This window comes from Alligator sinensis, unplaced genomic scaffold (assembly GCF_000455745.1).
Source record: "Alligator sinensis unplaced genomic scaffold, ASM45574v1 scaffold343_1, whole genome shotgun sequence".
NCBI lineage: Eukaryota > Metazoa > Chordata > Crocodylia > Alligatoridae > Alligator > Alligator sinensis.
Genome location: NW_005841947.1, coordinates 1,546,871 through 1,570,670, shown reverse-complemented (window position 1 = coordinate 1,570,670; position 23,800 = coordinate 1,546,871). Strand labels below are relative to the sequence as shown.

Here is a 23,800-nt window from a genome sequence, read left to right as displayed (position 1 = left end):
CAGCAGCAAAGAAGCAAAACTGGGATCAGGGACTGGAAACTAGGGCCAATGTTATGAAACCCCAGTGGTGTGTTCCTAGTATGAGAGAAAGGTGTGTGTGCATGTGTGTGTGTGTGTGTGTTGGGGGGGGGGGGGGAGAGTTACTTATGAATCAGTACAACCGTGCTTTGTTCTGCATGAGTGTTTTAATAGAGCGAGTGTAATATAAGGATCAGGTGGGCTCGTGGGAATGGAACAAAAGGTTTTGTAAAATTAAAGCAAAATAATTATAGCTCTAGGTGCAGAGTGAACACACTCCAGCAGTTGATAGCAGGAACCTGCTTGGAATGGAGAAAGGGAGGGGGGAACAAGGCTGGAAGGTTGTTTTTTAATATATATACACGCATGTATGTTAACAAAGGCTTTTAATAGTTGCCAGTTGTGAGCATCTTTGAAAATGATTAATGCTCCCACACAAAAATTTGTTAAAATGAAAATTAGGGAATTGTCTCAAATGAATTAATTAACAACAACAACAAAAAAATCACGGCAGAACATTGTGTCATTCTTATGGAATAAAGGAGTGAAGACTAACAGGAGGGGATCCTGTGATATGGCACTAAGATGTTCTTGCTGTAAAAACACCACCAGGGAGATGCAGGCTGCCAGGCTAAGAAAGAAGTCAAGCTTAAATAAGGATCCAGAAACAGAACCCCATCCTCTGTGAGCTGAGAGAAATGCAGAAGGGCTCTGAGTGTTGTGTTAGGGATTGGGTCATGGCTTGTAAAAGGGACAGTGTACCCCACACAGGTTTCTTGAAGAGCTTTTGTGCTTTGGCTCCTGTTTTCATTCCTGTTTTGTTCATTGCAGCAGAAGTGTGCCTGCAGCCATGGATAGGCCTCTTTATAGCTGACCACATAACTTCCCCACCCACTCCTCCATTATGAATATGACTAATGGACAGGTGGAGCAGGGGCTGGCAGGTACTCAGGTGTATCTCTTCCTTTGTCCATATGTACACATCTTATCTTATTTTCAGGATAGTCAGAATATGTCCTGAGAGTCCTCAGAGACTAAATCCAGTAATAAATATTTAACACACTTGGCCTCTTTTATGGCTGATTCACTTGCATGTTCTCATCCACTGTCTTTGTTTTTCCTTTCTTTTGTTTTTTGTTTTCTTTTCTTAATTATTATTATTATTTCATGGATGGGAGAGAGAAGTTTCAGTGAAAGTTTCTAGGAAAAAAGTCCTGATGAAAATGTAGTCAGAAAATGAACTTTGTCATTGTTTGTGCCTCAGTGATTCTCAAACAAATGTGCTCATTTTACCCATATAACAAGGGTCTGGTTACCCTTGTCGCCAACTCACCTTTGCATCTGAACAATCAAGCTGGGTTCTTCCCCGCTGATTTGTCATGGCCAGTAAAACCTGACTCCATTGAGCTCAGTGAAGGGACAAATCAAGGAATGTACCTGAGATAAGACTAGAGATGAGGCAAAAAGTCGGCATGAGAAAACATTTAAACCAGCTTTATTTTGGTGGTGCTTCACAACTTTTACAATTTGTCCAATGTCACTAAAAATGTAGCCACCTCTTGTGGCAGTTATAGGACTAAAACCTGCCCATCCGTAGGGGTAGAGGGTCTGGTAAGTAGGGTAATTCCACCACAAAGAGATGTAGAGAAACTGTAGAAGATGGCTGTTATGGGGCCTTCTGCAGTCCCGGGGCTGTCGTGTCAAGCCTGGAGTTGCTGTTTGTGTGATGAGTTCATGAAGAAACAATTCTGTTATCTCCTACACCTACCTCTATCCTTCTCCCCTAAAATACAGTCAAATTTCCCCTTATATGGGACTGGCTCAGGGTGAGAGCAGTCTGCTCATAGATAATAGTTTTGAATCCCTCACACAGCAGAGACAGTCCTCATTTGAGGCAGAGCACACATCTCAGGTTGTGGTCTCTGCCAGAATGTGGAGGCTGAGATCATACTGAAGCTTTATGAGCTCCATTTGGTGTCTTTTACTTCCGACTTTTTTTCTCTCTCTCTGCAGGGGATGTAAAACTAGATTTGTCCTGTTTCCACAGCAGGGTTTTGGTTTATTTTGTTTTTCCATAGCATTTTATTCCGTGGCCCAACTCCAAAGGAGAGCGTATTGCAGAGATGGATTTAAATGTCAGAAAGTGTGTTGTGTGTAATTCACCCTTTGGTGCCATAAATTATGGAACCTAGAGGACTGGGGGTGCATTTTCAGGGCATTAATACAGTGGCTAAATCGTCACATTGAGTAGTTTTCTCTTAAAGAAAAAATAAAGCAGACAGGTTTGCTGGAAGGATTGCTTAGAGCTTTAAGCCTCAAGATTGAAACTCTCGCTCTGGGGAATCCATGTCCAAATCCCATCGGCTATTTATCTCTTCAGACCTCTCTACAGAAGTTTGTGCAATGTACGATGAAGGACTTCCAGACAAAAGTTAAATTTCAAGTATGATGTGCTCTGGGTCATTATTTAAAAAGTCCTTAGTTATGTTTATGGACTCTCCTTCATTGGGGAAGTTTAACAAAATGCTAGAAAGACATCTTTGTGGGATGTTTTAGGAATAGTAAATCCTGCATTTGTGCTGAGGTTGGACTTAGATGGTCTTTCCTAAACCAACGATTTTTTTATTCTTTACATTTTGGAAGAGCAGAAATTTACCTTTGTCTACATGACCAGACTTCTCCTGGTTGCTGTTCTTCATGCTGTGATTCATTTGTCTGTCTGCTTCTTGTATTTCACCCCAGAGGTGGCTGCATTTTTGTGATATTGGATGACTGTTTTACTAGTAAAGCAGATTATATAATCTTAGAATGAAAGACACAATATGCATATAAAACACTTTTTAAGATGGCACTCCAATTTTGACTATCAAACATGTAGCTCCCACTAAACATAATGATATTTGCTTATCTGCTTCCCTTCCCAGCTTTTGAAAACTCCTTTCTGAGTGTATTGTGGATGACATGGCTCCCATATTTGTGTTGATCTCATTTCCAAGTGATTTTTCAGCATGAGCATCTTGTGAAATACAGGGTCAATAACAGGCCAAGTGTTTGACAGGATAACACTTTGTAGCACATTAGGAAGAGTGAGGTCAAGAGTAGCTAGGCGTATCCTAGAGCCTTGGATGTACCTTGCAAGCAGGTCATTCACTGTTTACGAAGCAAAATGTTATGAAGTTTGTGAGTTGTGCCCTCATTCACAGCAGAGCATACCGTGGCCAATTCTGATGCTTTGCAATTCCCAATGAAGCCAAGGAATTTGGACCACAGTTTCTCAGAGTTTCTTAGTTTCAGCCCATTTCCCCTTCCAAATCCCCCACCAACTCCCAAATATAACAGTGTATGTTAGTATTTTAAAGCCTATTCAAAGCATGAACCTGAGACTATAGGACATAAAGCCAGGTTTCACTCTTGCTCTTATGATGAGCTACTCCATACAGTGTCTATATTCCCAACATTTCTCTTCAGTCAGTCATGCTTCAGTAGCAAGTAAAAAGCTTGAAGGAACTATAAGGGGAGCACAGCTCTTAAGAAATCACCACAGATGTGACTTTCACAAGCACTCAGAGCTGGCTTAACTGGACTCCTGGTGAAGTCTATGGCAATTTTACTTCAGTGACGAGAGCAAAGACAGACCTATACCGAGTCCTGTCTTCCCTTTCTGCAGCAAATTTGGCTCTTGCCAAACTGCATCTTGCTTTCAATACAGTGTTCCCTGAATCTGACTCTGGGTTGGAACAAATCATCTACTAAATATCAAATAAAAAGACTGTGTTTTTACTTTTCCTCTTCAGCACAATAAAACACAAGCTTTTCCTCTTGCTTTCCAGTGTAAACCAGCAAAACCATGCCTTTCACTTGATCCTCCAGCTCCTCTGTAGGAGGACTGAGTTAGCCCATTTTGCAAATGATCACCCCTGTTTCCACAGAAGTGGTCATGGTTGCCTAAGGTAATAGTAGTAAATTTGGGAAAGGATTGATAGTTGAAGAATATGCCAGAATAAAACCAAGTGATCAGAGAACCGAGTTCATTACAATAAAAAAAAAATCAAAATAAATTACCACAGTTGAGTCAAAATGAAAACTTGTTATGAAAGATCTTTTCTCTTTCCCTTTTCTTTCCCCTTTGGACTGTATTGTAGTTTTAGTAACATGTACCTCTATGCTCCTCAAGCCTTGTAAAATAAAAATTAAAAAGGAAAAGGAAAAAGGAGGTTTGTTCTCCAGTATCTGTTATATGACCCAATTTGGGAACAATCAGCTTTAGGTTTTGTGAGGAATCTGTCTCCTCCGAAAGCAGATTTCCACCATTTGGAAATCCATCTTTTAATAAATTGATTTTTTTAAATAAAGCATTGTCTGATGTAGTTATAGCAGAAGGCTAGAGCCCAGGGGTGGGCTGGATGACAGGGAATGTGGGTACTGGGAGTCTGTTCTCTTCTCAGCTCTGCTGATGACTTGATATTTAATCCTGGGCCATCCTCTATGTTCTTTCCAGGTTCCCATCTTTAAAATGAGTACAATAGTCCTCATTCCAAATGCACTAGTGAAGTAATATTAAAATCATAACAATTAGGCTCTTTGCCAAGTTTCATTTCTTTCACCTTTTTTTGCAAATGTGTGCAGTCTGTAAAGGAAAGGGGAACCTGATTATATGTGTACACATGCATGTAGGCATATGTATGTGTGCTCTGTAAAGTGCCTCTGCCTCTGGAAAAGGGGATAGTTGGGAATTATATTTGAATGTTGGGACATTTCTGTATGTTTTTCCCCCTCAAAAGTGGTTAGCGTGGTGGTAGGGCAGACAGAACAGGAGATCCTACTACTACGGAGCTTTGTGTAAGTGTATACATTTGAAAGCGTTTCAGTAATACATTGTTATCCAGAGTTTTCCCTTTCAACAGTTCTTGTAGGAGTTGAATTTTCCAGTTGGTTTGACTTCGCTGTCAAAAAAAGCCAAGCTGATTTTTTTTTCTTTCCTCTGATTAAGTTGATAATGGGATGGATAAAATCTTAAGAGCAATTAAACCATGGCATTTTAAAAGCTGTTGGTTTTTCTTTCTTTTCCTTAGCCTAATAAACAAATTTCATATACCGTGCTTTACAGGGATGTTTTAAAGCATCTCATTTCTCTGTTGAAAGCACAGTATAAAATCACACATTCCCATTCCATGGAAATCTTTTGTCTTTAGCCTTCAAACCATATGCACTGACCTCACAAGTAAAACTTTGTGTTTTTCATTATTCTTGATACTTCAAGGTTGCTTCAGGTTTAGGGTTTCCCATGAAGATCAAACAGTTTTTTTTCTCCTGTCTTGTAAATCATCGCTTATGCCTAGATCAAGCCCTTCTGTAAAAATCTTAAACAGAAAAACTCCATGGCCTTGAGGCTGATAGGGAGGATAGTTTTGTGTTGAAGGCCTGTGACCCAGGAGATCTGGGTTCCTTTCCCATCTCTGCCTGTTTGACCTTGAGCAAGTCACTAACTGACTCTGTGCCTACACTCCCCTTCTGTAAAGCGAAGAGGATCATATTGGCAAATTTATGCAAGATAGGTCCATCAGTAGGTTTTAAATATGTTAGTTTAGGGTGCAACCTCAAAAGTAGGACTTCCAGGCCTCTGAATGCCTTGGACAAATACTCTTCCCCTTTGTATCCTCCCTCCACTGCTGTGAGGACAGGAGACTGGACTAGATGGACCTGTGGGCTCAATCACTGTATCATTTCTTACACTCCCTTACTTCATGCCCTGAAGTCAAATTCAAAAAGTATAGGTGAGGCACTCAGAGTCTACAAGTTGCAAACACTAGTAACAAATGAATGATGTGTTGTGTTTTCCACTCTGCACAGTTTCCCTCCCAGCACTTGTCTGGAGATTGGGTGGGCAATTGCATATAGCTGGAGAACTTCCTGTTGCTTTTTGAATATGCTTGTTTCCTTTTTACAGCATTTCTTTGAAACAAATTCCTTTTCCCCAGCCACTGGACCAGAGGAGTTTGAGAGTATATGAGGGGGTAGTCCATAGAGTAGTGACACCACCCCGAGTAGACTTACCTGGCCTCACCAGTACTTTGGCCAGTTGAGTGGAAGTTTTGCTCATTCAAACCTTTCCATCATTTAGCAGAAAGTGGTAGTTTTTAAAGTATGATTTCCCTAGTGTTACTTGCTAATGTTGGCTCTTCTGCTGTTGACTTCTAACTGGTTTGTTGAACCTTTTAACTATAGAGGCTGATCATATATGCTTCAGGAAGCATCAATGGCTAGTCACAGTTGCTTTTCTGCATAAATACTTACATGACATGAATACAACAGAATCAGAGATGGACAACAGGTAGAACACAGGGCGGGTATGCCATATTTCTCAATACTGATAGATTTTTCTGGCCAGATTTATAAAGCTGATATATTTTATGAACTGCAATTGGAGATATATATTTATTGATAAAGTAAGATTTGAGGCTGGAGGTACAGAGGGTTAGCACTGGGTGTCAGTGGGGTCTGCTTCATACCCAGAGTATCTAGTAAAGTTTTCATGGAACAGTTCTTCTACCAAGAGCATAGAAAACAAAAATAAACAAACACACAGGACCCTTATAACCTGGAGTATTTAGAAATAAACAATTAAGGGAAGCAGCCACTTCACTTATACCATCTATTGTTTCTTAATATCACCCTGTGCCAGGCATGCCTCAACACCTTACTGAATCTGAGCACTTCTACAGTGTTGTTGTGAAATTTATGTTATATTATTGTACATGTGCAGAAGAAATAGCATGCCATTCCTTCCAAGAGAAATCCACATATTTGCAGTGATCCAGGAAAAAAACAAGACTGCATGCCATTTAGGTTCTATTCTGAGAATGAAAAATATGACATATCTGCCTTGTGTTCTTACCTGTTGTTCATCTCCAATTTTGCCTTATTGATGTCTGTTCCCTTCTCCATTCTTTGACTTTGCACCCTTCTGTCAACAAGACAGAAATTTGGTAAATTTGTGACATTCTTTAATCAAGAAAATAAAGGACCAAACCAGCTAATTTGGCACAGACTTTTAGCAACATTGGTTTGGCCATTTGGCAGTGAAGCATCAACTCCTAATGCTTTACTTAGTTCTTCTGCAGATCAAATCCCTGTGGACAATATTTGGATCTCAGTAACACTTTGTAAATCTGAGGTTAATTATATTGATTGTAGTGATGTTATCACAGATTTACCCCAGGATTAAGGACCAGAAACTTGTTTTGGTCTTCAGTAAGGAATCGCTCAAATGTAAATCTCAACATTGCTACTTCATTTTAACTACCCTAGTCCAAATTAATCCCTCATGGGCACATCTACACAAGATGCTTTACTGCGCAGTAGAACAAATTACTGGGCAATAAGCATTGGCATCTACATGTGCAGACACTGACTGCGCAGTAAATGCTCTACTCATGAGTGAATTTGCTACCTGGAAATACAAGTAGCAAATTTACACACAATTACTTACTGAGCAATAACTCATGTGTAGATACTGACCGGGAGCAAATTTGCTCCTGGGCAACCCCACCACTAGGGGGCCAGCTTAGCTGGCCCCAGCCCCTGGCCCTTAAAAGCCTGCAGGCACACTTGGGCCTAGGGTCACATGCAGTGAGCCTAATGCATGTGTAGATGCGCCCCATGTGACTGGACTAAACTAGTAGAGTTGAACCTAAGATGAAATTGGACCCTAATGCATGCATGTGTACTCTAGTTTCCCCAACACTGACATTTTACTAAGGTGTGTTGTTTTTTTACATTTAGTGTCTGTCCCCCTTTGCTAGACTTAGGGAAGCTTGGATGTGGTTAAGGAACTTTGGCAGTAATTATGGTATTATAGGTTAGATAGCTAGATGCTGTCAGTTAATTTAATTTGGACAGAACTTGTATGCCTATAAGATTTTGTGGTAGAAAAAAAGCATTTAGACCTTTGGAAAAAGATTCATTTTCTTACCAGACATGACCACAGAATGTTTGTCCAACTTCTGAAAATAAATGTAAATTTCAAATTGAAAACAAATCTGTGTGGTAATAGCTTCTAATGAGAAGAAATACAAGCAAATCCCAGAGGAAAAGTAACAAAAACCAAGCGCCTCCCTCTTTTCCTTCTGATGGATTTGGAAGGATTCCCTACCAAAAGACGCACATTTAAAGAGAGGCCAAATTCAGCACTGCTGAGCAAAATGTCGTGCCACATCAACACTTGCACCCCAGGCCATGAGAGGGGGACTGCCTCACTTTATTGTCATCCCTCTGGGGAAAAATGTGAAAGAACTAAATAGATCAGAGTGTATGAAGTTTGGGAGGTGACAACGGTTTCCACTAAAGGCAGCTGCACAAGGTTACCTGAGGACATTGTCTGGCTCTATTGGCTGATTGCTTACAACATTTTAAAAGGAAAAAAAATTAAAAATCCAGTTAATGGGGACACCTCCTAAGCAAGCCAGCTCTCCCTTTTTACCATGCAGTCCCTGTTGAGAAGAATGTAATTTTACATTAATTACATTGGATAAGTAAGAATGTGTTATATTCTTACTTGATCCAGTAAATTCCCATTTAACCCAGTTGTCCCTATTAAGTGTGTCAGCTGCTTTCCAAAGTGCTGGTGTGCAAAGACAAATAGTACATTAATGTGAAATGCCTAATTTAAGGCAACCAAAATTAAGAAACTCTTGTCATTTTTTTCAGAAACATAGTTTGATGATACAGTATGCTACAAACAACATATTTGATCACTTAAGTTTTTATTTTTAAAAAAACTATAATTTACTTTTCATTATTTATTCTATGTGCTTACTTATTTATTTTTCACTCCCAAGCCTGGATAAGGAGCACCGACTTATCACTTCGAGTTTTGTTTAGAATCGTTGTAAAGTTTCATTTTCAGATTCATGCAAATAATTTAAAATCATCAATGACTAGAAAGTCTCTCTCAGGGTTTTAATTTATCTATATCATACACTGGGTGGTAGGATCATTTTTAATCCTGAATTTCTTTGTTTGTGGGCATGTCTACACATGGCGCTTAATGTGCAGTGGACTAATTCTACTGAGCATTAGCACTTCACAGCAAAAAAGGTCCTAATGTGCTAATATGCGTTAGAATTAGCCTACTGAACATTATGCATCAGAAAAAGACTATGTGCCATTGCTACTGTGCATTAGCACTGGCTACTGTGCATTTATGGAGTACCTCATATTAGAGGAACTGAACTTAATGTGCAGTAGTGGCACATTAATGCACGTGTAGATGCATCCAGTGTTAGTTTAAGGTAGATGCTGAAGAAACTAGCATGGCTATCTCATTACAACAAATATGTAATTCTTTTCAAACAAAACTGGCCATATTTCCAAAGGGTTTCCTCAAGTTAAACCTTTGACTGCAGTAAGGTTTTGCTGCTGACTTCATGGGAGCATGCTTGCATTGAAGTGAATGCTGAAAATCTATCTGTCTTATTCTGCAAACACTTACATAGTTGGATTTTTTGCCAACAGGACATATCTTTTTCTCCTGTGTTTCTAGCAGAGTTTTCAGCATGTTCATAGAACCTTATGTTTTAAGGTCAGAAGGGACATTTTAATCGTACCATCTTATGTTTACCCCTGCATAACACAGGGCACCTAATTTTTGCCAGGTGTTTCTTGAATTGAAAGTACCAAGATGACTAGTATTCTTATAAAGCTTGAGGATCCAAGTACTTCTTTTCTGCTGGATTACCCTTTGGCGGCTTGGTAAATTGAGGACAGTTAAATAACTCCCAGCATGCCATAACAGGCATGGCAATATAAGTTAAAGATGTACAAGAATGTGAAAGATGTCTGGGTTGTTTAAGTGCATGTTTTTAACTTGTCTGCTTTTCAGCAGCTGATGTGCAGTGCGTAGCATAAAATCAATGCATTTTATTAGGGATAATTGATAATATCAATACTGCTCGTACATCCACAGCCTGCTGCTTTAAATTACATCTTCATTATTGGCATATTTTATAATCTTAACATTGAAACTATTATCAAACAGGTTAATTTCATAGCCCCTAGAATATTACCACATCATATGAAACATGTGCAGAGCTTCCAAATGCAGCTGTGTATCAAAGCAAGATATAAGGGATCTTAACTTGCAGTTTCTTTACACATGAACTGATCTTGCTCAAATGAGCAAGAACAGGCCTAACACTATTTTCAAACCTGGGACAAGTTTTGCCATAAAATACAGTCTGGATGCTCTGAAATGGGCTGCTGCCTTAATATGTTTTTCTAGGACCATATTGGTCTACAGCACTAACGTACTATGGGTCAGTTTTTCTCTGTGGGCTGTTTGTTCCTTATAAGACTATTCCTACATCTTATTTCAGGTCCAAGCTATTCATTTAGCATTTAATATGGGTGATTCAAGTTGCCCCTGCTGTATTTTATTAATTTTTGCCAAATATAGTATTTTTCAACTTACTGTTGATAGAGCAGAATGGCACTTGCCTACGCAAAATTTCTTAGGAAATACAGTTTGCACATTCAGATTTCTACTGACACCCACTCTACCCATTATTGCAAGGTGTTAATCTAGTTGTGTGTGGCTGACTGCATAGGTTTCCACCCTCTTTAAAAAAAGGTTATGTGCCTAAATCATTGAAGAAAAACTTGAATACTGAGTTTTCCTAGCTGTGTGTGCTCACTTTGAATATCTTCCCCTTCCAGTTCTTAGAACAGAGTTTTGTTTCTTTGTAAAAGGTATTCTTTAATAAGTGGATTATTCATGTAAAGGGTCACAAAAGTTTCTTTGTACCAAACCCAATTTGCCTTCTTTTTTAAAAATGTCTTTAAAAACTTATCTTTTTTTTAACTGTACTCTTGGGCTGAGCAATTCTCTGTCAGTTTTCTACCCAGGGGTAGATTTTTGCAGTCACGTTAAAATGGAGGAAATAGACAGAAAATGTTCTTTGCTTCCTGACTGTGCTCGTGCTAATGAGCTCGGCTCTAAAACGTGGAGGAACATATGGCCCCCATCTGAATACAAACTGGACACAAAGCAGTAATTCAGTTGAGATGTCCTGAATATTGTAAACCGGGTGAATGTGGTTGAAGGTGTTTATAAACGGCCGCTGAATCCTACAGGCTGACTCACAGCCGTCCAATGTCCTGGGCTTAAGGTGCTATTTGTAAGGGTATAGAAAATGACCAGTACAGGGAATTCTTAATTAAAACTAACGAAATAGGCTTTTACTCACTGAAGCTTGGCATAGTTGGAGAATGATTGGTGAAAGTGTTTCACTTAAGAGAAAAGACTTTTTGTGCCTGTGACGCAGCAAGGGACGGATTACTGAATGTGCGAGTTAGGAGGAGAAAAATCACAGGACAAGCAAATTGAGTATTTACTGGCAAATAATTGCTCTCTTAAGCTGTGGCTCTCTTCCTAAATTCTTAGCATTGCCGAGCACTAGAAACAGAGAGAGAGAGAGAGAAAAAAAAAAAAGCATCGTTACAGAATACTTAAAAAAAACAAAACAAAACAAAACCCAAACCCCAAAGGCTGACGTTACTGGCTCGTCCAGGTAAGAGTGTGTGCATGAATGTGTATGTTCCTTCCGGAGTTTAGATTGGGCTGTTGTTTACTGAAATTCTGTTCTTTCTGTTTCCAAAAGAGTTGGAAATTTTGTTTGTGATGGTGTTGTAAAAGTTGGGGAAGCAGGAGATTTCCTTTGAGACTCTTGTACAAACTTTAGTATCAGTCCCAGCATATCTATGCAAAAGAAAAAAATACTTTGGTAAAAAGTAATGGGCCTGATTCTGCTCTTAGCTAATGAAGTGTGATGCCTCTAGAAACACCTATGAGTAGAAACTAAAAACTGAACTGCCTTCTGGGGTGGTATGGCAGGGTATAAATTCATCAGCCCACATATGTCTGTCTGAGCCTGTTTTACTTGAGGGAGAGTTGTGGAGCTTTCCCTAGATACAGATCATTCTGATTGGATCTGAGATTCCCCATGTTAGGAATACCGACATGGGCCTTTATTTTTCTTGGAGTTTCCATATATAAATTCCATTTAATAGAAACAGTAAGAAATTCCGGGCCATGCCATTTGGAAAGTACTTTGTCACTCACCCTTGACATATTATGATTAGTCCTGTCTTGGTCATCAGAGAGTATACATGGAGAGGATGATGGCACTACCCACAGGCATTCTTAAGATCTGCATCAGCTTACATAGGCAAACATTATGTGTATTAATATATATGACTAGAGACTTTATATCTGTGCCTGTCTGGGTCAGTTTGTTTTGTTTTTCCCCCCCAAAACCGGTGCCATGCTCCTTTCTCTCTACATTCTCCTCCCCATGCCCAAATAATAATTCCAGTGCTAATTATTTTCCTCCATGCTCATCCCTCATTATACAAAACATTCTCACTATGGATAAAGAAACATGAGTGACATGTATCCCTTAAAACTGGGCATGTCCCTGTGATTTTTACATCAGGCTGGGCAGCTGAACTGAGAGGTTTAGCAGCTGCCTGGCAGAGCACAGCAAATCATGGGGACTACTGTAGGAAGGCTCTCAGTGAACATCACAGGCGATAATACCAAATGTTTCAGGGAAGAAAAAAAAAGTGCTAGATCCCTCATCATGAGCAATCATGGAATAAACTCCTCAGGAAGTTGTAGGGAACGCTGCTTCTTAGTAGATGTCAACTGAAGGCTGGCTTATGTCTACAAACTGTGATGGAGAGTTACAGTCCTTATATTTTTTGGAAAGTAATTGTAGATGTTCTGTTTATCCACATGCCCCTGTCATTGATTCTGGAATTTTTATATTGTAATTACTAATAATAACCATTATTATAGCAATGACTTGTCCTTTTTTGGATCTCAGCAAACTCTTGGCTTCTTTGATACCTTGGGGCAAGAAGTGTTGCAGGTTAATTATGTACTATACATGTTGGGGAAAAAATCCCTTTTATTAGTTAAGTGTTCTTTCTTCCCATTTCAATTAATGCCCCCCTGGTTTCTGAATTTTCACAAGGCAAATGGGAGCACCTGTTTTATTTTTTCTGCATTGTCACTTATCAACCTCTTCTACTTTGTCCTGTTGTTTCCATCCTCTCTCTGTTCCCACCTCTTCATCTCCTCTTTATATGGGAACCTTGCCAGGGATCTGCCATTATGTGTCTCTGGAACTATTCTGTTCTACTACCCTCTTTGTGAAACAGGATTGACCACAGTATCCCAAGGATGGCATAACATTGTGCAATGCAATAGCTTTACAGTATTCCCAGGACCCTTTCTTATCCTTTTCTGTTTAAATTCTAACATTTTGTTTTCTCTTTGACCACCACCACACATTAAGCAATTTTCATTGAGCTGCCCATAGTGAAAGCCAGCTCTTTTTCCTGAGGTTTTACTGTGAGTTTATCACTCAGCAATGTGCATGGGCATTTGAGATTATTTTTTCTGACGTGATGATAAATAAGTGGAACTGAGTAAGCCTATGAAAAAGGCTTGAAAGTCAAAACTAGGATCCAGTAGAAAGCATAGCTGTACCTTGTTGTAAACTGGAAAGAGTCCATAAGATGGTGATGGCTGGAATTGAAATGAAGTACAGCCTGTTCTGTGGCTTCTGGACCATCTGCAAGCGACTTGCAAGAGGCATAATGGTGCCAAACAAAAGCACAATTGTGATATAATGGAAGTATGAATCAGTCATTGGTCCGCCCTTACTGGAAAAACAGGCAGTCTGGGACTTTTCCTAGGGTAGCTCTCTAATACATGAAAGACTGAATGATATGAATTTCAGGCATTCATTCAAATCCAGCCATCACATTAAAAAGTCTAGAACAATTTTTTTTCAGTTTTGAATGGCAAATGTTATCTATATCTATTCAGATTAAATTGCTTCAGATGAGCAACATCAACAAGACAATGCCTTGTGACCATGTAGAGGCAACTGGGTGCATGTTGAATTTTGTCAGAGACAACTGAGTTTTATCCCACCTCTACCTACCTCCACCCATTCCCCTCCCCCCCCCAATGCAGAAATTGTCCTGATATTTTTTGACTACGTTGTAAATGATCACCTTCAGCATTAGGGTGATAAAACACACTTTACTGCATTCTCACTTGCCGAAGAGAGAACAAATAGATTTTAAAAAGCAGATGGTTCACTAGATAGCCCTGAGGTACTTTAGAACTAACATGTGAAGCCTCAATTTCATATTCTATAATCCAAATTTTCCAGACAGATCACAAAAATAGTGATAACCTGGACTTAAGAGAGTTCAAAGAGAAGGGGAGGTTTTCATGTTACATGTATGTGAAAGAAGGCAAAAAAGACAGTTGCATACTTGGAAGCAGTTACCATTTACATTGGAGATCATCTCCGTGGCAAAACTACAGCACGGAGTGGCAGAAGATCTAGATTAAATCCTGGCTGTCTTGTCAGCTTCCAATGTAATCTTAGACCAGCCATTTCACCTTTGTGCTTATTTTCCCATAATAGAAGCAGAATAATATCTGAGAAGTAACTAGTTAATGCTTCCGCCATACCTTGTGAACATCTGATAGGAGATGAAAAGCATGTTGTCATTTAGACAGTCAGACTTTTAACTTATTTCCATTTATACTCTTGCTCATGCAACTTCTAGTATAAAATTCCCATTTTAATGACTGAACAGATCCTCTAGATCTTTATTAGAGAAAGAAAAACCTGTCACTCCCAGTGCTAGCTCGCAGTGTCTATTTATCTTCCAGTCCTCCCTCCCACCTCTCCTATTTGCAGTTTTAATATGGGGCCCATCTGACTTCCTTGGCCACCTCCTGTTTTTTAAAAAGCATAGAAACTGTTATCCTCAGACATGTTTGTTTGACCAGCTCATTCGGTTGTCATCACACTTGATTCCTGTGATCTGCTGATAATTTGAACACAGTTCATGTATGCTCAGATCTTTCTCCACAACCACAGTACCAAAATCCCTAAATCCAGACTGAAAGGCCATTTGTAGATGTGCTCTGGGTTGTGGGGGGGTGGGGTGCTAATTAAAGCACCAAGAGCATCATGTGTATCAATGTTCCAGTGCTGAAAAATGGTGGCACAGTGCTTTGAACTGAAGCTCGTCAAACAGGCTTCAGTTTAAAGTGCCCCGCTATCATTTTTCAGCACTGGGACACTGATGCATGTAATGGTGGAGTCTTTTGGAGCACAGTAATTACCATGCTCAAGCAGACTTGATTAATCGAGTCTGCTCATATGCGCTGTAATTACAGTGCATCGGAGCAGCCTCCCTGCACATGTATAGGAGCCCAAAATGCTCAGATAATACAACTGCTATATGTTAATGGCCTTGTTTAAGACCTAATTTAGGAAGGTACTTAAATTCATGCCTAACACAACAAAACAACAGCAGATTCTCCCTAGGCCTGAAGAAGGATGTTTGTGCCTGAAAGCTTGTAAAGAACAATTTTTCCAACTATTTAATTTATCTAATAAAAGACATCACATTTACCCAAAGAACCTTGTCTGCCTATGTCCTTAGACCAACACAACTACAACCAACACTGCTCAACTTTAAGCATGAGTAGCTTCACTAAAGTCAGTAACGTGTGTTTGCTAAAGCAGGCCAATAGTATAGCATTCAGAACACTTCATTGCGAGGAACTCCAGTAACCCTGTTTTAACTTGTTTTCTCTATTAAGGTCAAAGTCCTAAATAAATCACTGGTGATTTTATCTCCCATTTTACAGATGGGACGAGTAAGGCCAGAGAAGCAGATACCAAATTTTGCAAGGCCATACAATGACCAAATGACTTAGCTACAAGTATAACTCACATATCATGGCTCCTAGTACTCTGCTCTGAGTTCTAGAGAACAGTATCACATGAGTCCAGTGCAAAATAAAAGGTACAAGCAACGGGGGACTCGGTGCCTGTTCAGAGTCCTCAGCTCACACTAAGATGCTAGAGATGGGTAAAGACACATGGCCCCAACCCTTTCCTCATACTTTTCAAGTATTAATATCACTCCTTAAGTTTTGGTGACTGGGAAATTGTCCGAATACATTAAAACTTATGAGGAAACAAATCTTAGTAATCATAGTCATGAAATGATATAGTAATGTGCACACTGTACTGCAGATGAATAATTTTATGCAAACAGGTTTCCAAGGAGAAGGTTGCCGTGTCTGCTTTACATGTGCAGGTGCCTGGAACTTCATATACACATAACTGTTCTGTGAAAAGATAATCCTGTAGCTCTAATGTTGTCACAAAGTATATAAAAAAAATAAGGAAATAAGTTAAAAGGGCCAAAAAATCAGAAATTGACTAACCAAAAAATAAATATAGGATTGGGAAGCCTGTAGGTGATGGAGTTAAAAAACTGAAGGGATGGGGGAGTAGGGAGAGGGTTAAAAGAGAGCAGGAGAAAGAGGAAAGCTTGATCACAGAGCATTTTTGATGGAGAATAAGGTCTGAAGGGTCTTCAGCGGACTGCAAAGAACTGCCATTGGTATGCAAAAATCCCTCTCCTATCCCAGCACCCCCACAGAGCAGGAGTGGAGCCTGGCCCTTCAGCTCTAAAAAACTACAACCACTGCAAACTACATTAAAGAAAATCTCTTTTAACTGAAAATAGTAAGGGGTGCTTGTTCCCTCTATGCCCCTTGTGAGGAGAGGGCATTCACAAGTGAATGCCCACTAACTGTATTGCATCTGTTCCCACCCATTTCAAGCCTTACTAAGGGAACTGCAAGATTTGTTCACCTCTGAAGCATGGACATATTCAAACTGAGAGAGATACCTAGCCTAGTCAGCCATGTTGGTCTGAAGTCAGGCAAGAAGGCAGGGTAGTCATGCCTCTTATAAACTAATTGAATCAGAGATGTATATGCTTTTGTAAGCAATGGTTTACTTCATCAGATGCTATGAAGGGAGTGCAGGAAGCAGAAAGCAGTGCTTAGAATACAAAAGGTAAGGAAGGGGGAAGAAAAAGGACAGGACACTGCTGAGACAGACAAGGTAGATAGGAAAGACAAAAAAAAAGCAGTCCCCACTGAGGGACAGTAAGTGTTATGAAAGCTAATCCTAATGAAAGCTAATGGGATAAGAATCCATAATCTTAATTTAGACCATACTTAACACAATTCAGTCTGTGGATGATTTCTTGTTCCACAATTTCCAGTTCAAATTGGTTTTAAAAGTATTGTTTAAGAACAGGTACTCTGAGATCAGTCATGGTACGTCCACGTAGGCTGAAGTGTTCTGCCACAGGCTTGTGTGTCTTTCTGGAACTGCTGTCAGATGGCTGTTCATTCATTCTTTCATGTAGTGATCCGCCCATCTGTCCAGTGTAGACAGCAGAGGGGCACTGTCAGTAGATAATGGCATATATGATGTTGGTAGAGGAGCAGGTGAATGAGCCTTGGATGTTATAACATGTGTTATTTGGTCCAGCAATAATATGGTCTGTGTTGATGAGGGGGCACAGCTGGTATTTGGGTCCAGAGCAAGATCTGGTACCTTTATGTTCACCTACCTACCCTTTGTATGCTAAGCACTTCTTTCTGTGTAGGAAGCTCTGCTTCCTGCAGTCCCATTTCCCAGTCCCTTACCCTGATGAAGTAAGTTGCTGCTTATGAAAGCTTATGAATCTCTGATTCAGTTAGTCCTTGAAGTGCATATTCAGAAAAACCCAGGGAGCCTCTTTGACTTTAATATAAAGGGAGTTTCTGTGCTGTTGAGAGAGCTGTGAGCAATACCAGTGACAGAAAAAGAATGAATGCAGTGGGGTTTATGAGCAGATTACAGCTATTATTGGTGTGAGGAGATCACAAAAATTTCATTAATTCTTTTTTTGCTACAGAAAAGTTAGTAACAAAATGGAACCTACTGTCAGAAGGCATTCCCGTTTTGACAGACTTGCATGATGACACACGCAAAATAAATTCATTTTAGCTTGTGATATAGTGTCCTCTTATGAAGAAATTTGCTCCTACCATGCTGGTTTAGTAAGGCCACTCTTTGGACAAAACTTCTCCACATAGTCTTTCAGGGCTTGGAACTCAGAGAAGTGCCAAAAGGAATTTAAAGGAAATGGGGCAAAACATGTAGAATGGAAAGGAGATAGGACAAAACACATGTTACTTGGAGGGCCCAAGTGCCCAGTTCTAATAGAATCAAAAAGCAAGGTGGTTTCAGTCAACCTTACAAAACAGCACTTGCCATGAGATAGAGAGAAGAGAATCAGAGTCGGAGGCTGAGGGGATGTCAGGAATGTAATGCCTGGCAGACATGCCCATTGTTCTACTGCGAATGCTAAGACCAAGAGTGGAGCTGGGAATTGTATATGATTATTTCCCCTGGAAGTATTTACCTGTATATCATAAATGATAGCTGGCTGTGAAATAGAATGCAAAGGAATATAGTCAACCATTTTCTTCTTGTGTCCTGAACAATTAGATTGGACTAATTAAATTTTGACCTTTTACATTTCTTCTGACTATAGCGGGAATGAATTTAACCCAGAGAAATCAGGTTCTGCTCATTTTCTTCTTCACATTTTGCCTCATTTATTATTTTTTTTTATATAATATAAAGTTCCCAGAACCTTATTTTTTTCTGTTTCATTTGTGGTGCTTGAAGGTCCACTGTTCAGGCTGCTTTACTTTCAAAGGGCCCTAGGGCAGGCAGGAAAAGGAAGTAGATGTACTTGACTTTGGAAGGCACTGGGTTTGCAAGCCAAGGAGTTTGGTGCCAGTTTCATGGGGTAGGAAGTGAGTCGGAGATGTGAAGGAAATACCAAGTTATGAAACTATGGTGGCTTCAGATGGTTCAGTTTTGATCACAGCTCCCAATGCTTTTCTTCTACTTCCCTTAATATGCTAGTGGTCCTCATCCAGATTTTTGCCCAGGACTTTTAAACAAAGGTGTACTTGCCCTCAAAGAATCCTGGCTTACCAACACCCAACTTGCTATCTCTTGGGGACAGAACTGTGGGCCTGTTTTTGTGGACAAAGTCAGATTGAATAAATGTAATGACTCTTAAAATCAATGACTCTGAATGTTAGTCATGTCTCTGTAGGTTCTCAGTCTGGGTGTGTGTGGGGGTGCTGATAGTTTAACACAGACTCTTAGGAGATTCATTCCTGAAGCTCTTAGCCAGAGGTTCTTTTGCCACTCTCCCTCACCGCTTGTGCTCCTTACGGCAGTCTTTTCCTTGGCTGCAATATCCTTTCCTGCTGTCTTTACCGTCTCTGTTGCTGAGGCTGCCCCTGATCTCTTCACAGCCGCTAGCCCTGTTTTTCAATCTGCCTGTTCCCTATCAGCAGAGCCTGTTCCCAGTGCATACCTGCAGCACTTGCTGTTGGCTTTTCATTTTAACGGTAACAGTTTAACCTGGTGTTGATATATTGCTCCCTTGCAGATGTTGAAAAACCCTGAAGGCATACTCTGGAAAGGCACAACAGAAATCCCAGAAGGAGCAGCAGTCAGCCCTGTTGGTACATTTTAAAGTCCAGTCCTGCTGTTTTTTCTCCCAAGAACTTACATGTCTGGTTTAGCTTTGCTTTCCCCTTCTTTCCTCTTAAGTTGAAAAATCTTCTGTTCCCGAGGAGGTTTTGTTCCTTCCTGTTAAGCTTTTTAAATAAAAAATAAAAGTTAAAAGCAACTGACACATTGGATTAGCACTAAGCGAGCTACTGCCAGCAGGTAGTTCCCTTCTAGTGTAAATGGGGCTTCATATATCTTCAGGACCTAACCTTGTGGTTTGAAATGAACTGCAGCTGCTGGTGAAGACAGGTCTGTGAATTCTAATAAATGGGAGAAGGTAGCAGAGCAGTGCTGTTGGTAATCCTGGGTATTGAAGTCATATGATACTTCCTCTTTTTATGACAGCATCCCCATATCATGTCATACCTATGACACCCTTCAGAGAGAAAGTGTATGTCTAATGGTTAGAGATAATGATGGGAAGTCAAAGGACTTGGGTTCTGTTCTGGGTACCTCAGTGTCCCAGTCTGTGAAAGAGGATACCAGTGTACCCTTAATACACAGGGCCACCGGGAGAATTCATCAGTTTTTGAAATGCTTTCTTGTTATCGGACATGCAAGATGCACTTTTCACATGAGAATTTCACAGTGTTTCATAAACAATGAATGCAGCCTCACAACACCCCTGTGATGTACAGAAATGTTGTGTGTGTTTGTATACATATACACACACACATATATATATGCCTCAGGGACACCCCAGCCCCCACCTGTCTCCCCAGCTACACTGCACAGGTGTCACAAGCAGGTGTCCCCTATTCACACCTGTCTGTAACAACTATGCAGCATAGCTGGGGAGATAGGAATGGGGGCTGGGGTGCCCTAGAAGTGCATTTGGAAAACAGAGGGGCAACATTAAGGGGACAGTAAGTTGCTAGTTAATCTTTTTTGTTCAAATCAGGTTAAGACAGAGGTGTAGCAAGATATTTTAGCTCCTGGACAGAGGGGGAGGGGGAGGGGAATTTTGCTGACCACTGGAGAGCAGGAGGAGGAGTGAAATCTTACCTGCCCCTGCAATCTGGCTTGGGCGGCAGCTGCTACAGCTTCTGCTATAACTGTATGAGCTTGGCTGCTGTAGCTGAGCGACAGGCTTGCTGCATGCTAGGGCAGCAGCCCAGCTGGTATGGATTCCTCAGGACTGCTCCATTTGCTCCCTCACCCCCTCCAGATACACTTCTGGGCACAGAGCTGTGCCTCCCATGATAAAGCCTGGCTGGGGAGACATGTAATACTTGCCTTGCTCACCCCACACCCATGCAGGTAGACTATGAGGCATGGAGTTGCACTTGCCCAGCTCCCTATAGCTCAGGGCTGCCTCTGTCCTGAAAAAGACTCCAGGGAGGGTGGGGGCTATACCAGTGCCCCCTTGAAATCAGTGTCTTTGGCTGGCACCACCTTCACCCTCCCCTACTACACTACTGGATTAAAATGGTAAAATTAATGGATCAGCTTCATGCACCTCCACTTTATTGTTGAGGCAGGTCCTATTTTATTCTCAGCCAGATTTTTAAAGGAGCTTAACTCTTATTGCAGCACCTAAGTAAAGAACAGATTTACTACAGAGCTTAGTACGAAAAGTGCCCCCATCATGAGAATTTGGCTACTTATTTGGTATCTCAGCCACTTTTGATCTTTGCCTCCTTACCAGCAACACTGGATCTGCCCTAGGGAGGGACTGTTTACTTCTTTTGCACAGATGTAGGCAGCTGAGAGAGGCCAGGAGCCTCAGTAAAGATAAAGAGCTTGGCTATTGTAAATGAAACCTGAAAATGCTGTTAAAGCTAATTTCTCTGTCCTGAGCATATTATCACACTCCAGAGAGAGGTGTTGAAAAATCAGCCAACTCAGACTAGAACAGAGCGTCCAGACAGGCAGGTCTGTAAATAATTAACAGAGTAAACTGAAGTAGAACAGGGGGAGAAAAAAGGTTAAGCACTTATAGAGGTCATGTGTGTACCAGAAGCTGAAAACTTGGGGGACTACATAGGTAGGAAAAGGAAGTCTGCTTTTCATAGAGACTAGCCAGCCTGCCACCCCGAGCTGTGAAAGTCCCCTGAGACTGCTGTCTGACTATAACCCTTTAAGCAGGAGCAACACTAAGAAAATTGGATTTCTCTGGGCTTCTGTTGTCTTTGTAGAGAAGTCAGTTTGCTCAGGGCCTTTTTATGGATAAATTCTTCCTGTTGGGAATCAAGAAACCCCAGTTTAGCCAGGTGTTTAAGCACATGCCTAATTTCAAGTATATGAATAGGCCTTCAGTACAACTAATAACATGCTTATAGTTTGGCATACACTTAAGTACTGCCCTGAGTCAGGGCACTGATCAAGATTAGTTAAGGATTACTAGTTAACACCTAAAAAGAACACTCAGTGAAGCCAGTGTTACAGCCCATTTACCAGGTTTATCCTCTTTACCCTCCTGAAGCCATAGCTCATAAAAAATAAAATAAAATAACAAGCCCCTGTCCCCACCCCAGAAAATTTGGTGCTTCCTTTTTCGTGCCCGGAGTTCCTTGCATTTTGTGAGATCTATGTTATATAGTCAGGCATAGAAGAGAAAAATGAAATGAAAGGTTGCAGAGGTTTGGTAAAAAAAAATGGAACCCATTTCAGATATGCAAAAAGACCCCAAATTATCAAGCATTAAGTATTTGAATGTTAATATGTTTATATCTGCCATCATATTTCAATTATATTTATAGTTTAAAAGATTCATAGATTCATAGATTATAGAGTCGGAAGGGACCCAGTGGATCATCGTGTCCAACCCCCTGCCCCTGGCAGGAAAGAGGACCGAGGTCAGATGACCCCAGCCAGGTGACTATCAAGCCTCCTCTTGAAGACCTCCAAGTTGGGTGACAGCACCACCTCTCGTGGAAACCCATTCCAGACTCAGGCCACCCTTCCTGTAAAAAAAATTCTTCCTAATGTCTAACCTAAATCTACTCTCCACTAGTTTGCACCCATTATTCCTAGTTACTCCCTGGGATGCTCTGGTAAACAGTGCATGCCCAATTCCCTGTTGTCCTCCCCAGTAAACTTATAGGTGGCTTATCTTTTATAAAGGCTGAAGAGATCAAGATCTCTCAGCCTCCCCTCATAGGGTCTTTCATGGAGGCCACTAATCATGCATTGGCCCTCCTCTGAACCCTTTCCAGATTCAAAAGGGAGAATCCAATCCTGTAAATCGGAATCAGAGTTGTTGAGGGTATCTGATGGGAATGGAAGTCTTTTTTTTTTTAGGGGAAAAGGATACTGGGCTAAATTCTGCCCTGATTTACATTTCCTGAAAATTTAAAGTAGCTTCATAGGCTATAACCAGGGTTTAGAATTTAGTTCACTAAGTATGATTTCAAGGCTCACATCCTATTGCATTTAATTTAAGAGTACAGCTACTGCAAACCCAGCCAGGTAGCATAGATTAATACATCCGATAGAACCACTAAAAAGAAGGATAAATTCCTTTGATTTCATATCAATAAGAATGTTGGCACTTTTATTATGAAGAACTCAAGAATCCTTTGGCAATAAGAACAACCATAACACGTGCTTTACAGAAATAGGGTTTGGCATCTCACAGCACTTCTGTGGTATAGATAACGGTCATTTCCATTTTGCAGATGGAGAAACTGAGGCAGAGAGAAAGGAAGCCACTTGCTGAAAGTTGTGGCTGGGCTAGGAGTAGAATCTAGATGCCCTGATTCCTAGTGCTGTTCCCTAATCAAAAAATCAGTATAAACCTTTCCTTTAAGTTTGGGCTGGTTTCAGCCCTTGTCACTTTTCCTTTACCTCCAGTGACCCCATTCTTTTGACTCTATCATTACCCCAAGAGCCAAGTCTTCACATCAGGGATTCTGTGCATAGTTACTTCTTCACAAGGGCAGATCCATCTTTGTCCTCTGAAGGTAGATTTTAGTCTGAACACATAGCAAATAACAGCTTTTAAAGTGCATTTAAATCATGTTACTGGCAGATTGTAATTACATAGATATGTATATACTAGTATACACTGAATACATAACTGTGATATCTATAGCAATCCGTTCCCCCATTAGATTTCTGTAGCCTTACACATCGATAGAAGTGCAGTAGGTAAGTGCTTCTGCAACTAAATCAGGCATATTACATAGGAAGAAAAAAAGGACTTCAGCTGAGGTGAAATTAAAATTGTTAGGAGAGAAAAAAGGAGAGAGGGCTGCACCTAGGTAGCAGGTACACAGTGGCACTGAGAG

General features: G+C 40.5%; 1 protein-coding gene across 37 annotated transcripts in view; it reads left to right on the top strand.

Annotated features, from left to right (window-relative positions):
• The window catches only part of ZBTB20 (zinc finger and BTB domain containing 20), a 621,054-nt gene that overhangs the window by 227,767 nt on the left and 369,487 nt on the right, over positions 1-23,800 (top strand). For 2 of the 37 annotated variants that reach the window (XM_025199639.1, XM_025199623.1), the window contains one exon: positions 19,444-19,519. The exons of 33 other annotated variants lie outside the window; for them this stretch is intronic. The gene's annotated coding sequence lies outside the window, so the exon portion shown is untranslated. Of the gene's footprint in view, positions 1-11,077; positions 11,586-19,443; positions 19,520-23,800 lie in introns of those variants that run through there. 2 more of the 37 variants (XM_025199651.1, XM_025199652.1) reach the window with 2 other exon arrangements.